The sequence below is a fragment of the Equus caballus genome, chromosome 1 (assembly GCF_041296265.1).
Source record: "Equus caballus isolate H_3958 breed thoroughbred chromosome 1, TB-T2T, whole genome shotgun sequence".
NCBI classification, from domain to species: domain Eukaryota; kingdom Metazoa; phylum Chordata; class Mammalia; order Perissodactyla; family Equidae; genus Equus; species Equus caballus.
In genome coordinates, this window is record NC_091684.1 from 90,913,618 (window position 1) to 90,929,540 (window position 15,923).

At 42.5% G+C, this 15,923-nt stretch overlaps 1 protein-coding gene across 8 annotated transcripts in view; it reads right to left on the reverse strand.

Annotated features, from left to right (window-relative positions):
* The window catches only part of DISC1 (DISC1 scaffold protein), a 339,947-nt gene that overhangs the window by 313,171 nt on the left and 10,853 nt on the right, over positions 1 to 15,923 (reverse strand). Inside the window, exon 1 of one of the 8 annotated variants that reach the window (XM_070229100.1) lies at positions 15,521 to 15,627. The exons of the other annotated variants lie outside the window; for them this stretch is intronic. The gene's annotated coding sequence lies outside the window, so the exon portion shown is untranslated. Of the gene's footprint in view, positions 1 to 15,520; positions 15,628 to 15,923 lie in introns of those variants that run through there. 8 annotated transcript variants of the gene reach the window in all.

Here is a 15,923-nt window from a genome sequence, read left to right on the forward strand (position 1 = left end):
CCCAGGGAGAGAAGCCCAAGGCGTCCTGGCCTACATGCTGATCTATATGACCTGACTCATGTCTAAAGTTATATGACCACACAATAACCAGACCCCGCCTGCACTGATACCATTTAAGGACTTTTTACATCATCTTTCCTTTGTCTAGTAAAAACAAGGCACGTACCCATGTTTTACAAATTTAGCCCTAACCCTCAACACACTGCAGCCCTTCACTGCCCGTGGGTCCTGTCCCCATGCTTGCAACCCTTCACTGCCCATGGGTCCTGTCCCCATGCTTGCAACCCTTCACTGCCCATGGGTCCTGTCCCCATGCTTGCAACCCTTCACTGCCCATGGGTCCGGTCCCCATGCTATTCTCTGAATAAAGGAGCACTACTACCAGACCTTGAGAGTCCAAGAAATCTTTCTTTCAACTCCTTGGTTCACTGAGCCCGCATCATTCTAATCTAGAAAACAACTCCGAATGCAAGAGATTTGAAAAAAAATCAAAAATTAACTTGACGAATTTGACGATCTGATGTCCATTTCCTCATCCCTCATTCGCGTAAAGCATCTACCAAGCACCAGGCACGTCCTAAGCTCGTCACATGTTTTGTGTCATGTAATCCTCACCAAAACCTAATAAGGCGAGGATTGTTATCACCCCACTTTTACAATAAGATCACTGAGGCTTATGGAAGATAAGGAATTTGTCCAAAGTCACACAGTTGGTTAGTGCTGAGCCAGGACTGGAGCCCAGGAAGTTGGCCTCCTACACAGCCTCAATCCTGCCTGCAGGCAACAGGCACTGACTGTGAAAGAGAGTCTGGACAAGCACAGATCTCTTAGGTCATGGGACTAGACCCCTACGGAGTCTGTGGCCTGTTTTCACATTTGCTAACACTCAGATGTGATCCCCAAAAGCATGATTGCTCAATGATATTTACTGATTATCTATAAAATATTCCAGAATAAGGAGATTACGAAGAGCTCTAAGAGAAACGCGACACAGCAAAAACGTCCAAACATAACCGCTTTGCATGATTTGCAAAGTCCTTTATGTAAAATGCTCCAAACTGAAGATGTGCTGAAGTCAATTTGGTTTCAAGCAGAGGCTCCTAAGGAAAGATCCTCCCCAGCGTGTGGGATCAGATTTCATCTGACAGCCACTCAAAATGTATCAGTTACACGAAAGGGAAGGAAACCTCTGGAGAAAGTGATCAGGTCAAGCTGAAGTCAGAAATTGGCCCAGAAAAGGGGTGTAGGGTGGGTCAGGTTCTCATCATCAGATGACAGCATACCAGCAACAGTTGGGAGTAGTAATAATGCACTAAAGCTGTGAGCTATTTAGTTCGTTATAATTAGAGCAGACTCAAGCTCATACTTAAGGCCATGTTACTCTTACTCACTCACATTCAGTTATATTTCCTGAATGGGAAAGGAAGGGACACAATTAAAGCTGGCAAGCCAAGAACGTGTGCCTGATCCTCAGGTAAGCTCCAGGGAGAATCATGCTCACCAGTCACCCTCACTCATGGCTTGAGAAGGGAAGAGGTTGGGAGCTCCTGCTCCAGACTAGCTGGGCTTGAGCGTGGTCTGGGGATCACTTGCACCATAATCACCTAGGAGGCCTGTGAAAATGCAGATTTCTGAGCCTGTCCCCAGCCCTCCCAGACCAGAATCCTTAGGGCCGGAAGTCAAGGAACAGGTGCTTTTCACATATGCCCAAGGCACTTAATTAGCACAATAACCCCAAGGCAGGCAAAGTGGGCAAGGTGTCCACAAGCACAGCTGAGATTGCAAGGGAAGCTGTCTGAAAGGCAGAAACTTTTGAAGGGCACATGCAAAGATAAACAGAGAGAAATAACAAGGAATAAATAGAAGGGGGTCATGAAGCAATAAGAAAAATATCAAAAAGACTTAAGGCCAGCAGCATATTTACACTTTCTGTAAATATGCTAAGGACAGCAAAAAGGGGTGCTTCAAACAAACCAAGAAATAAACAAGCCAGGACAAGAAAGTCAAGCAGGCAGGGACAGCCCACTAGTTAGGGCACAATGGTAACAGATAAGAGAGAAGACAGGGCAGAATTACACAGCTCAAATGTTCAGCCTTCATCTCTAGTGAAGAAAATGATCTTCTGACTGGAAAGGATAGTGGTAGCCTAATTTAGGAGGAACTGAAGCCCAAGAGAGGCAAAAAAGATAGAAAGAGAACACCTAGCCACTTCAAATGAGTTTACGTCCACAAACGAGGTCAAATAAACTATGACCCAGTACTGAAGGAACTCACAGACATGTTCACAGAAATACTCAATGGGCTCTGAGAAATCATAGAGCCACCAAAGACTGGCAAGTGTTCTGGTTTCATGAAGGAAAAACATAGGATCTAAGAGCCATAGATTAGTCAGCCAGATATATATCCTGGATACAATTCTAAATGAATGCTTAAACAAACATGGTATGAGCAAAACACATCAGGCAACCCCACTCTCTGTGGCAAGAAAATGGAATAAAAGCAAGTTAATCACACTCTGTGAAGCCCACTGAAATGGACAGAGTGTGACAAGCTGGGGATAAAACTATTGACAATGCATGATCACATGCCATATTCACTGAAAGGACCTTGTAAAGGGCCTATCTATTACTTGTACCAGGCACTGTTATCAACATTCTACAAATATCAGTCCACTCCATTCTCATAACAGCCCTGTTACTAACCTCTCTCCACAGATAAGGAAAACTGGGTAATCAAGAGGTTAAGTAATTTGCCCAACCCCACATGGCTGGTGACTGGCAAAGGAATAAAACCTAGGGAGTGTGCTCCAGAGCCGTGCCTTCAACACTATGTTGCTTCTCAAACCTACGAAGCATACCTGCCAAATACTATAAAAATTGGATGAAATTAATAGCAGACACCAAAATCAATACATTCCTCTCCAGTTCTTGAGAAGGAAAGAAGTGTTTCTCCAAGATACTTCACTCAGAAGAATGAAGAGTGCAGGCCTGAGTGGAAGAATGTGGCTGCTGGCCAACCACTAATTTGAAAAACATTGACATTAAAATTTTTAGAAAACAATAACCTAGAAAGATTACCATAGGCCAGCTGATGCCTGCCTGGGTGTTCTGGTCAGTTCATTCATAAAACAAAGCCATCTGAGAAGCAGCAATAAATATAGTTCCAGATGAAAACAGAGTCAATAACTTGGAATATCAGCTTGAGAAAATGACAAAATTCAAAGGAAAAATTAATTAAAGAGAAGATAATATGCACACAGGGCAACAAACATATGGGTGATTGGTGTCCCTCAACAAGAAAAAAGAAGTAGGGAACCAAAGATATAGTAGAAAAAAACATCTATGGTATTAAAAAAAAAAAAATCTATAGATAAAAGGTATACAGAGCATTCAAGAAAAAAATTGAAATATTGTGACCACCATCAAGATATCCTGGTATAATCACTGAACTCAAAAAAAAAAAAAAAAAAAGAATGAATCTTATGTGAACCTCAGAGAAAACTCAAGCCACATAAATAAAGGGCAAAATTCAAGCTGGCTTCCAAAGTAACATTCAATGCCAAGTGACACTGTCAATATGGTTTGGAGGTGAGAGTGGGGGTGCTCGAGAATTTTATGCCCAGCCAAGTTGTCAAACTTTATAAAGACAACAAAAAGTCATTACTCAATATGCATGTATCTGGATACTGTAACAACCATGGGTCTTCTTGACAAAAATCTCTGGATGGTGAAATCCAGATGACCAAGCAATAAATCAAGGTACAGGACTCAGGAACGGTAAAGCCCTTTCATGAAAGGACTACTGGGGAGCATCATTTTAAATAAAGCACTAAGGCAAGACAACTCTGAAAAGTATTAATACAGAATAGAATATAAATGTTATCATGGTGACAAGATAAATTAATCATATAACTAATGAAAAAAGCAATTTTTGACATTTGTATGGCACTTCCTGATTTATCAAATGCATCTTTTCCATGCATCTCTCAATTAATCAACCAAACAATCTTAGAAATGAGAAACTTTTAAGTTCAGAGAAGCAAACCACAAAGACACTCTCGCAGACTTTCCAACCCACATCTTAAAAGTCTATCCACATTTACTGACTAATATAAATATTTCACTTTCATTTTGCTTACAACCCCTCTTTCCTGCACTGATACAAAGACATCTGAGGACTTAAATATCCTCCCTGAAATCTCTACCCAGTGGTCCCTCCTGACAATTCCCAAACGTCCCTCTCACTGTGACTCTTCTTTTTATGTCAACCCTATCATCTCCTTTGGTCCCCGATTTCCCTTTCTCATATGATTTGAGCAACTGCTCCATGATATCAGAACAAGGACTGCTTCTAGACACACGATAAACAGGAAGCTTCCCCAAGAGAGAATCTGACAGACTCACGCATTCCTGGGGCAGGAAGCAACAGACTCGGAACATGGGGAGAAGTGGAAAGGTGACGCCTGATGAAGGAAAGACTTAAGGAGAACACGAGGACCACCTTCACATATTTAAAAGACTGCCATGCAAAACGGGGTAAATTGTGTGTTTTCTGCTATAAAGGGCAGCACTCTGATCAATGGCCCATCTCTCAAGGGCGGCAGAGAGCTGTGTGTCCCAAACATCAGCTGGTCCAACACACCACTTCATGGTGCTTGTCACAGCGGAACACTTATAATAATATTTTCTTGATACTTTTGCTTAAATTGGTTCACTCCTTTTGCTTAAATAAATATATTTTAAAGAATATTTTTATGGCATTACTACCATAAATGGTATATGACAGTCACTTGCCATAATTAGAAGACAGCCATACAAATAAAGACAATGAAAACAAAACAGCATTTTTTGTTGTCGGCCAAAGATTTGGGAGACGGAATCCTGCTTGGCTCCATCTTCGTTACAAAGTGAAATCAGTTTTTAAAGACACACTAGCAGCAAATTGAGACTTTCTCCCTGGCAGAAGGAGAATGTAAGGATGTGAGTAAATGGTGTTCCATGTCATGTCCTGTGACTCCAAAAATCATCTCTTGTACCACTGGGGGACACAGCCCTCACCTGTACACAAATGAGTGCATGAGGTGAAAAATGTTACTAAATGATTTATAAAGTTATTCTAACTTATATTCACAAAAAGCAAGACAGGAGCTCAATATGAAAACACATATTATAATAAGTAAAGCTGACAACAATGGCAAACGCATCTTTACAAATGCTATTAATAGTTAATACTTGTTGAATGTTCTACAGTTTACAAAGCACTTTCATTTATATCGTTACATGAAATCTATTTAACGTAGTGACTATTTTTCCCCTGATGACAAACCATCCCTCAAGACAGATGACAGCTAAGGCCCCTTCCAGTTCCAATAGCCTCAGAGTCTGGGCTGCCTTACCAACCTTGCCATTTGAATTGCTAATTTTTAAAAGAAAAGGAATTTTCAATTAAAACTTTAACCTATGGTCAGTAAGAAATCGGAATTGGAGTTACCAAAGTAGAAAGCAATTTGATCTTAACTCAGCGAGGATGAAGCACACCCAAAGGAAGTTCAAATGGCAATCACTCTGTGTGTGTTAAAATGACAACAGATCACACGAGCAGAATAACTTTCCTGTGGCTTATCAGGGACGGGAGGGCTGAGGAAAGGTCGCTGAAGGTAAGGAAACATTGAAGCTCTGATTCTGCCATTTAAAGAGAAGTAAGCTCCAAAGGGGACAGACAGACTGCAAAGCTCAAGGATACACATTAAAATTTTCTTCCAACATACTTTGGCAGCCTTTGGACTGCCCCAGATTTATCCAAACCAGAGGGAATGAGACCTCTGCGGTCCTCCCGGGTACATTAAAGTTAATGGAAATAATCTCAGCATTTGCTTTCCTCCTTCTTTTAGGGGGCATTAAATCCTACTTGTTCTGTTAGGACTTTCTTCAGGATATGGGCTCCTGTCTGCTCAAGCCCAGGCTGCGCAAGGCGACCACGGCTGGGGAGCCAGCTGGTTGACCCGCTTTGAAGGTACTGCATCTGAGTGGCGTTGTTTAAAATATTTGCCTGGGAATGCATAAACATTTAAATACAAATTCTAGAAAGCCCAGAGGGTTCAGGGCACAGCCGTTTTGAACTTAAAAGGAAAGAACTATTCCATCTCTGAGAATTCTCAGTAACATCAACACTCTCCTCTGAAGCTAGTCCTGAACGCTCCTCTCCGGATTCTCAGATTCCCAGTTATCCTAGGAGCCCGTGATGACTGGGCGAGGGTGAAAGCCTTTTCTTTTCCCTAAGAGCATTTTACTGTACCCTTCGAGCTGGCAATGCCATCGATGTGTCATGGACTGAAATGGTTGGGAGATCCTATGCCCTCTGAAGAAGTACGTAGGGAGAGAGTAAGCATAGAGGATGGGCAGAGGCTTACCCTGTGTCTCTCTGCTTCTCTCAGCTTCTTTTATATCATAATGCTATTTATTAAAAAATAACATTTCTATGGGATGTTAAAAAAAACGAGATTAGATATTTGCTGAGGGCTTCTTAGCTGACACTGATTGTCATATTTTATTTATGCACCAATGAAAAGTTCCCATAGCCATTTAATTAGATTAGCTCTAGAATTTGCCATCTTTCTCTCAGAATTCCATCTGTCGCTCCTTATTAGCCCAGTCTTTAAATCTTTCCCTGGAGAGATTAATTCAGTACTTTTTTTCCTCTTTGAGCCAAAAGCTACATGACTCAAGACGGCAGACACTCTATACAAGATACAAGAACTATTCATAATGTCTTTTGCTTTTACATGATGTGAAAAGCTGAGGTGTTGAAGTTAACAATAAACTCAACCTGAGTAGCCAGTGTGATGTGATGTGTGCACCAAAAAATAAGCATTACCTTGCCTTGCACTGAAGAGACCTGGCATTCGGATTGAGGGAAGCAGGAGGCCTGCAGCTCCCTGTTCTACTAAGACCCTTTATGGATCATTCTTTTCCTTTCTGGGCACCACCTTTTAAGACAAAATAGCCAAGAGGGTAATTAGCATAGCATGGCCTTAAGTAGAAGAGAGAAAGTTTCCAGGGCGGCAGACAGTGATGACCCAATTGGTGAAGCATAGCCTTGGGAAATGACTTGGAATGGTGATAGAGGAAGGGAGAGATGTGAAGAAAAGGAGGAAATTTTAGAGAACTAGTTCAGAAATCATCAAGAGGGTAAGGAAAGCAGAAAAAACATTATGTGAGGTTTCTATTGCTGCTATAACAAATGACCACAAACTTAATAGCTTAAAGCAACACAAATTTATTATCTACAGTTCTGGAGGTCAGAAGTCCAAAATGGGGGTCACTGGGAAAAAATCAAGGTTTCAGCAGGGTTACTTTCCTTATGGAGGCTCTGGGGGGGGATCTGTTTTCTCGACTTTTCCAGCTTCTAGAAGTTGCCTGAATTCCTTGGATTATGGCCCCTTCCTCCATCTTCAAAACCAGCAACTTAGCATCTTCAAACCCCTCTCTGTCTTTGACTTCTCTCTCCCTCTTTCACCTAAGGGACCCTGTGAGTACTTTGGGCCCACCAGGATAATCCAAGACAGTCTTCTCATGTCAAGAGCCTTAACTTAATCACATCTAGTCTCTTTTGCCATATAAGGTAAGATATTCACAGGCTCCAGGGAATAGGAGGCAAACAACTTCAAAGGGGCATTACTCTGCCTACCACAACTATCATTGGGGGAAGAGGAGAAACAATGAAGAGCTTGAGCTTAGATCACAGGCAAGACAAAGAAGTTAAAGGATTGAACAGTATTAGCAGATATTTAAAATAATAACAAGCAAAGGAATCCGAGAGATCTGGGTTCAAATTCTAGCTCTTTCATTTATGAGCTGGGTAACTTTGGCAAGTTACTTAATGTCTCTGGGCCTCAGTTTTCTCATCTGAAAAATGGGAATAAGAATAGATGCCGCCCCTCCCCTGCCTTAGGCTGTTGTGATGGTTAAATGAGAGCATTAGCACATGGCCTGATACATAGTAGAGGCATGATAAATGGACCCCAGACCTAAAAATAAGGAAACCAAAACTCACAAAAGTAAGTAGCTTAGCCTTGTCTGCCCAACGTAATATCTGTGATGCTTCCATTAGCTAATCCTTAGGGTTAAGATCAGCGATTGGGCCAATTTAAAAAGACATCTATTGATTCGATAGAAAAATAAGTTTCTACATCCAGGTTATAGTGCTAAGTGCCAGTAACTTAAGGGAGCATTAGCCCCCAAGGAACTCAAAATCTCTTTGAGGAGACCCAACAAACAGACAAAATATAAATACAAGTGTCAAATAAATATCAAATGTGATGTACTAAATGCGTGGTACAGACAATAGGTGCAATCGGCCGAGGGTAAGCGATGCAAGTCATTAATCTGCACTCACAAAAAAAGGCTTCTTAGAGGGGATGGAGTTGGAGGAAAGAGAGGCTTTTCAGGCAGAAGGATAGGAGGTGACACAACCAAAGTGGGGATGCTCTTCGCCAAGTTGTAGGGGCAGCATAGCTGAAGTCTGACTTCACACGAAGTACAGGGACTTGAATGCCAGCAGGCAACAGGGAGCTACTGAAGATGCAGATGTCCACAACATGCGACGTGCGGATCCTGAAGGAGGCTGGACTAGGCTGCACACTGCGTTACACAGTCATTTTATTGTGGAGCTATTTCCCCCTTCAATTCTGTCAATGTTTGCTTCAGATATTCTGGAGCTCTGATATTTGGTACATATATGTTTATAATTATCATACCTTCTTGACGAATTGAGCCTTTTATCAATACACGCTTCCTTCTTTGTTTCTTGTAACAGTTTGTTCCCTAAAATCTATTTTGTCTGATATTAGTCTAGCTACCCAGCTCTCTTTTGGTTACCATTTTCATGGAATATCTTTCTCCATCTTTTCACTTTCAACCTACGTATATCCTTAGAGCTAAAGCAAGTCTCTTGTACATACCATGTAGTTGGATCCTGTTTTTTTAATCCATTCTGCCAATCTATGCCTTTTGATTGGAGAATTTAATCTATTTACATTTAAAGTAATTATTGATAGGGAAGGACTCACCTCTGCCATTTTGTTATGTGTTTTCTGCATGTCTTATGGCATTTCTGTCCCTCGTTTCCTCCTTTGTGGCCTTCCTTTGTGTCTAGTTGATTTTTTTATAGTGCATGTTTTGATTTCCTTTTGTGTGTATTCTATAGATATTTACTTTGTGGCTACCGTGAGGATTACATGTAATATTCTAAAATTAGAGTAATAATCCAATGTGAACTGATAACAACTTAACTTCAATACCATAAAAGACTCTACTTCTCCACAGTTCCATGCCCCTTTTATGTTATTAATGTCACAAATTACATCTTTATACATTGTGTACTCATTAACATATTTACAATTATTTTTTATGCACTTATCATTTAAATTCTGTAGAACCTACCATTTTGAATGCGGCTTTTTCTTAATTAGGAGTTTACTTAGTTGCTGTAGACCTTTGACTATTTTCCAGAGCTCCTAGAAAGTTATTTTAGCCACTCTCTAATCGTTTTTTTGTTTTTGTTTTCTTTAACATTTTCCTGGGGGAAAAAGAGCCTGGAGCTTCCTACTCCACCATTTTGCTGACATCACTCCACTCAGGCATTTTAAGGCCTGTAAAGGAAGGGAGATCCAAGCGCCCCTTCTCTACCCCTCAGCTCTCAGCCCAAAAATCTCTACTGGGGAACCCTAACCAGAGGCATCGGTTCAGACTGGAGTACTGGGAGAGCAAGATTTGTGTTGCTACTTATTTTACCTGTTTCTGTGAATATATTTGTAAAATCCCATATAGTCTTGTTTATAATGTTTACGTTGTTTTAGTTTCATCTATCATTTTTTGTTTTTTTCTTTTAACCTTTTTCTTATTTGGCATAGAGGAAGCTTCTATTTTCCTTGTTTCGAACCTTGGCTGTATTGTGTCTTACTAAACAGTGAGTCCTGAGTTTGCTTTGTCTTTTTCAGTATTTTGATTTTCACTTCTTTAACTCTTACTGTCACTTATTTAACATTTTTATTCCCTTGTAACATTTTACTACTTTTTCATTTCATCTTTGTGCTTTTTTTCAGGTTATATGTATTATATCAACATTTTTGGTTTTTTCCTAATTTCTACATTCTTTAATCCTTACCCATTGTGTTTCAGATATCACATTTTATCCTTATATTACAGTGAGGGCTGTGTATCATTCTCCTAAGTTTGTATTCTTTGCTCCTCAATTATAGTTATTTCTCTTTATTTTATGTAGTTTTTAAATTTGTCACTTCTAATTCTCACTTCTTAACCTTTGAATCTGTGATTTTCTCCTTTATCATTTTTCACATCTCACACTTATGTTTTAACTGTATTCTATTTTATCTGGGTAGAGTAGAGAATACATTTGCAGGCCCCGAGTTGAGAAAGCCTGGATTCAAATCCCATCTCCACCACCAACTAGCCTCTGCTACATGGGCACCCAGGCAGACACTGAGAACTGTTCACCAGCCCATTTCCCTTTTCTCCTGGACACACAGTTGGACTACATTTCCCAGCTTCCCTTGCACTGAGTCCTAATCAATGAAAGAGTGGACAGGACTTCCAGGTCTGGCCTATAGAAACCTCCTTTGCAGTCGTCTCATGCTCTTTCTTCTTCTCTCTACTGATTAGACATCAACACTCTGGGAGACTTCAGAAACCATAATGGAGGAGCCCTGGTCCACCTGAATCCCTGCGTGATGAAATAGAGTAGGACCCCTCCCCACCACCATCAACAGTCCTGCTTCACAAGGTAATTTACATTGCGAAACAAACTTTGAAAGTGACATGCCACCGAGAATTTAGGTTTTTATATTATAACAGCAAGTGTTAACTAACACCGAAATTGGTGCCTCAAAGCAGGGTACTACCTAAAATAAGTGGCACTGGCTGAGGGATCAGGCAGTGACAGCAAAAAAAAAACTGATATTGGTGCTTGGAGAGATGGAGACCCAAGTTACGCAGTGGCAAAATATTAGGTAAAATCATCACCTGCAAAAACTAAGAAAGCAGACGTAGTGCCTACCGAGCTTGCAGCTCTGGGGAAAGACGTTGGAAAGTAAAACATTAGTAATAAAATGCAAGAAATAGTAAAGATAATATTAAAGTAATATTAAAGAAATAGGTATGCTGAGTCAAGAATTTGTTGGATTGCGAGCATAAATGAAAGGGGATAGAATCCAGAAATTTGTGCACTTAAAGGGTTTAAAAAGCTGACTGCTTCTAAATCTCAAACGGCAAGAAATAAGATTGAAAAACTTTTGAGTGACAAAGGCTCAAAGACTCAGCCCTGTGGCGGAGAACTGATTAAGAGTGTTGCCTCCCATCTGAGCCTGAGGGCCTGAAGGTAACCACCATTTAGTTGAGAAAGAAGGGCATGGGGTGATAAAGTAATACAATAAATCCAGCTTGATCATAAGGTCCAGGAAAAAATTTGGGGATTAGGTATCAGTACAAGGAACTTCATGGAAGAAAACAGAAGAGAATCCTACTAAATTTTTGACAGAAATGTATGGCCTGAGAAACCATGAGCCTGGACTTAAAAACAAAAAGTCTCTGTGAGCCTTACAAAACCTCAGGCCACCATCCAGAGGAGCAAAAGCTGTACACACCCTGTAAAGACGGCAGAATCCCCAGCAACAGCTTCAAATGTTGCCATGGAGAATAAAGGACAAGGAGGAAATTGGCAGGACAGAGCCAGGGGCCATGGAGACCAACGGACAAGAGATTTCCTCTCCGAGATCAGAATCAAGGTCTAATGGAGAAAGTTCTTGCAGCCCTGGTTGGAGGCCTTCACTGGCTCCACGATTGCTTTGAACCTGAGACTACTGTGCATCTCCTATTTTACTCAGTTCAAAATGGGAGTTTTTTGGTGTTGTGTTATTCTATCTCTGCTCCACCACTGAAAATTGGGAGAGGCTAGGAAAGAGGCAAATAACTTTTTCCTTTTTAGTTCGTAAGTCACAGAACCATGAGAATTCTCATTTAGGCATGATGAGGAGCCAGCACACCATCTAGAGATCCTGAAGCATGAGCCAGGCGCAATGACTGCACGGGACTTAGCTGTGTCTCCTTCTGGGAGGGGTGAGTGGGTTCCAGGTGCGAGAGGGAAAGTGAAGCAGGAATTTGGTGACCAGTAAGGGGACCTCTGGCAGAGACTGGCCACTGTTGAACCCTATGCCCTTTTCCTCCTGCCTACACAGCTAGGTGACATTTCTCAGCCTCCCTTGCAGCTTCCTATGGCCATGTGACTAAACTTGGCCAATGGTATGTGGGCAGAAGTGGTATCTACCGCTCCCAGTTCTGATCCATAAAAACCTCCTATGACATCTTCTGCTCTCTCTTCTTTGTTATCTGCTGGCTTGGTGGCAAAGGCCTGGGCAACCTTGGAAGCCACATGCTGAAGGTGGTGGGGCCTCTGTCAGCCTGAGCCCCTGAATGGCCATGTAAGGCAGAGCAGCCCCTCTGTCTAAGCCTGGAGCCTCAAAGTAACCACCAGTAAATGGAGGGAGAACCCGAACTTTATCTAGGAGAGAAAGAAACTTCTAATGTTTTAAGTTACTGATTTCTTAGAATATGTTATAGCCCTAGCATCATCTTAAACACAAGAACTTAATAAAAATTAGCATGTTCTCAAGGGTGACAACCGTAAACATTCCAATTTAATGCGACTGGATGAGCACACTATGGTACAAACATGGAATACAGTGCAGCCATTGGAAATAATGATGTAAGGTAACATTTGTTGACACGAAAACATTTCTGTGCTATACTAATAAGTGGGAAAAAATTAGGTTAGATAACAGGATGCAACATAATCCCACTTCTGTAAAATCGTATGTGTAGGGGCCGGCCCCATGGCCGAGTGGTTAAGTTCACGCACTCTGCTTCGGCGGCCCAGGGTTTCGCCAGTTCGAATCCTGGGCGCAGACATGGCACTGCTCATCAAGCCATGCTGAAGCAGCGTCTCACATGGCACAACTAGAAGGACCCACAACTAAAAGAAATACACAACTATGTGCCAGGGGGCTTTGGGGAGAAAAAGAAAAAATAAAATCTTTAAAAAAAAATCATATGTGTCTATAACAGAGGCTCTGAGAACCGTCTAGAAGGACGTTCATGAAAGAATTAACAGTGAGGAAGGTGGGACATTAGGGATCATTTCTTCTTCCACCATGTATTTTTCAAGGTTGCTTGATTTTTTTATAATGCCAATGTTTTGATTTTTATGTAAAAACAATAAAGCCATGTTTGAACATTAACCACATTCTTTTTACTCCAGTTGACCCCGTATGTCCTTTCATTTCCCTTAAGAGATTCTCCCAACCCACTTCAATATGGAAGTTCCTAAAAACATTACTTCAAGGAAGTCAGAAAACCTAAGGGTGAGAAAGCCCCTCCCCAAGATGATAATCTCATCCAGGCTTACAGCTCATCTGCGCTTTTCACAGTACACAGATTTCCATCAGTTTACAAGTGACATGATTTAAACTTCTCAGTCTCAGCCTTCCCTAATCCCAGGACATCAGGCAGCCCTTGTAAGCTAACGGTTGTCCTCCAGGAAAGCAGGAGGGGCTGACAAAGAGCAGGGTCCTGTCCTAAAGGCCCGAGTTTGACTTGAACATGGAAGGAATCAGTGAGGGCTATAAGGAGATACAGCGGGGAGCCACAGCCAGGCTTTGAAATCTTGCTCATACCAGCATGACTACTGGTGTGTCTGTCCCTGAGCTAACTGCCGTCCTCCCAGCCAGGGTGAAAGAATGACCCTCTGACTACACAGACCTCTGTCGTGAGGATTGTGGGAGAGGTGTCCATGGTTAGGATTCTCACCACTGGGTTTAGGTCATAGGTGACTACACCTTTGCTAAATGACTGCCATAAAACTTGTAGGGTTTTGAGCAGAGGTGTGAGCCAGATGAACTAGAGTTTAGGAAAATTAATCTGACCATAATGTCCACCATGATCAGGAAGAAGCTAGAGGCTGAAAACCTATTGAAAGGCTATCACAACAATCCTGACATGCTTGATGAAGATGGATACAGAAAGGAAGCACCCAAGCGCCAGGAGATCTTGGGGAGGGTACCCAGCCCCAAAGCACTCAAGAGAGTCACAGAGTCCACAAACAAAGTGTAGGAAAACTGAGACCACTCCAGGTATGCCAAACAGAGGACACTTAATACAGGGAGTCGGTCACAAAGATATGGGAAGAACCGGAAGAGAATAAAGGAGAAGGAGAGGGCAGGAGCAAAGAGGAAGAAGAGATAACAACCAGGATCAGGCATTAATGCTCCTGGGCTGTGCACCTGAGCCTGCTCAATCTGGGTACAGTTGAAGAGGTTGTGTCCACTGGTTCTGGAGCCTGGGAAAAGGGCTACTTGTCAGAGCTGCTGGAGTTCCAAATTACCCATCCTTGCCTGCAACCACCCCACTGTAAAACCCAGAATCAGACAGCTTTTCTCTTCCTCCTGCCTCTGGTCTCCCACCAGTGCCTCCTATTGGCAGAATTTAACAGGAAGGGAGCTGGCAAGGGAGCCAGGGATGTGCCATTTTCAGACTCCCAGCCCTCACAGTAAAGAGCAAGGCACAGAAGGGTGGGTGAGGGGCCAAGAGCCAATAGCCAGCACCCAGCCCACCCTCTGACCCATTCTCTTCCAACCTGTGTTAACAAATGTCCATTCTGGAGGACACATGCAGGGCAGTGCCACAGAGGGTGGCCTTGGAAGGCAGGGGATCATAGCCCTTGGCCTCAAGGAAAATCCTAGAGAAAATTTGGAATTGAGGAAATAGCAAAACTGCTCCTCCGACTATGATAATAGTATTGCTAAAATTAAAGAGAAACTACCAAGTTGGAGCCAGGTAAAGCACGCCATGCACTCTCTCCAGAAGGCTCTGTCCTCCACACTAATAATAGCATCTTTCTCTTGTTGACAGGCTGCTGCTAGCACATATGTTACCGCTGGGCAAATTTTTTAAAAGGTACCCCCTCCGGGGTGATGAACTATAAAAAGGATGTCCCCTCTGGGAAGGTAAATTAGAAAAAGGTGGCCCCTCTGAGCTGATGAATTAGAAAAAGACACGCCTTCCTCAGTGCCCGGGCCCAGCCAGGATGTCGGCCCCAGTCGCCCCTAGACCGGAACCCTCATCAGGACATCACCTGCACAGGTGTAGACCAAAGCCCACCGGTTTTAATGTGCTGTTTTCTAAGACCTTTGCATATATTGTCTCCTGTAATCCTCACAATAGTCCTAGGCAATAAGCATTATTACTGCCCAGCTTACAGATGAAGAGAAATTAGATGAGCTCGTCCTGGTCACAGACCTGCTAAGTGAGAGAATCGCTCGTAGAGACTTGAAATCTGAGAATAGCCCTTCAATAACAACACTGAGTGCCTGCGATGGTGCAGATGCTGCACTGGCTCTTCACTCACGTGACCACAGTCGAGTCTTCTAACAGTACCAAGTGGCTGGTATTACCTTCAATTCACCACCCCAGTGCTCACGGCTAGGAGGACTCAGGCACCAGGGTCCGGGAAGCGCCCAGCCCGCATGCTAGTGCACACGGCAGGTGCACTCCATTCCAGCCACATGAACAGCATCCTTTCATTTATTTTTTGTACTAGTTACTGCCTCACTCAAAGGAAGCCTAAGGCCAGTCAGCACTGAGGGGACAATGAGGCTGCACAGGAATCTCTGAAGCTGGGATTTCCTGTGGGTCTTTCTACTGGTGAGACAAAAAGCCCCTTTGACTCTGGCTCCCTTGGGGTTCCAGGGAACAAGCAGGCATTATCTTCGCACTGAAGGGCCTTTGACTCCCACACTCACTGCAGACAATGCTGAAAGAACACCCAAAGCATTAGCCAACTGGCCTGCCAAGTCC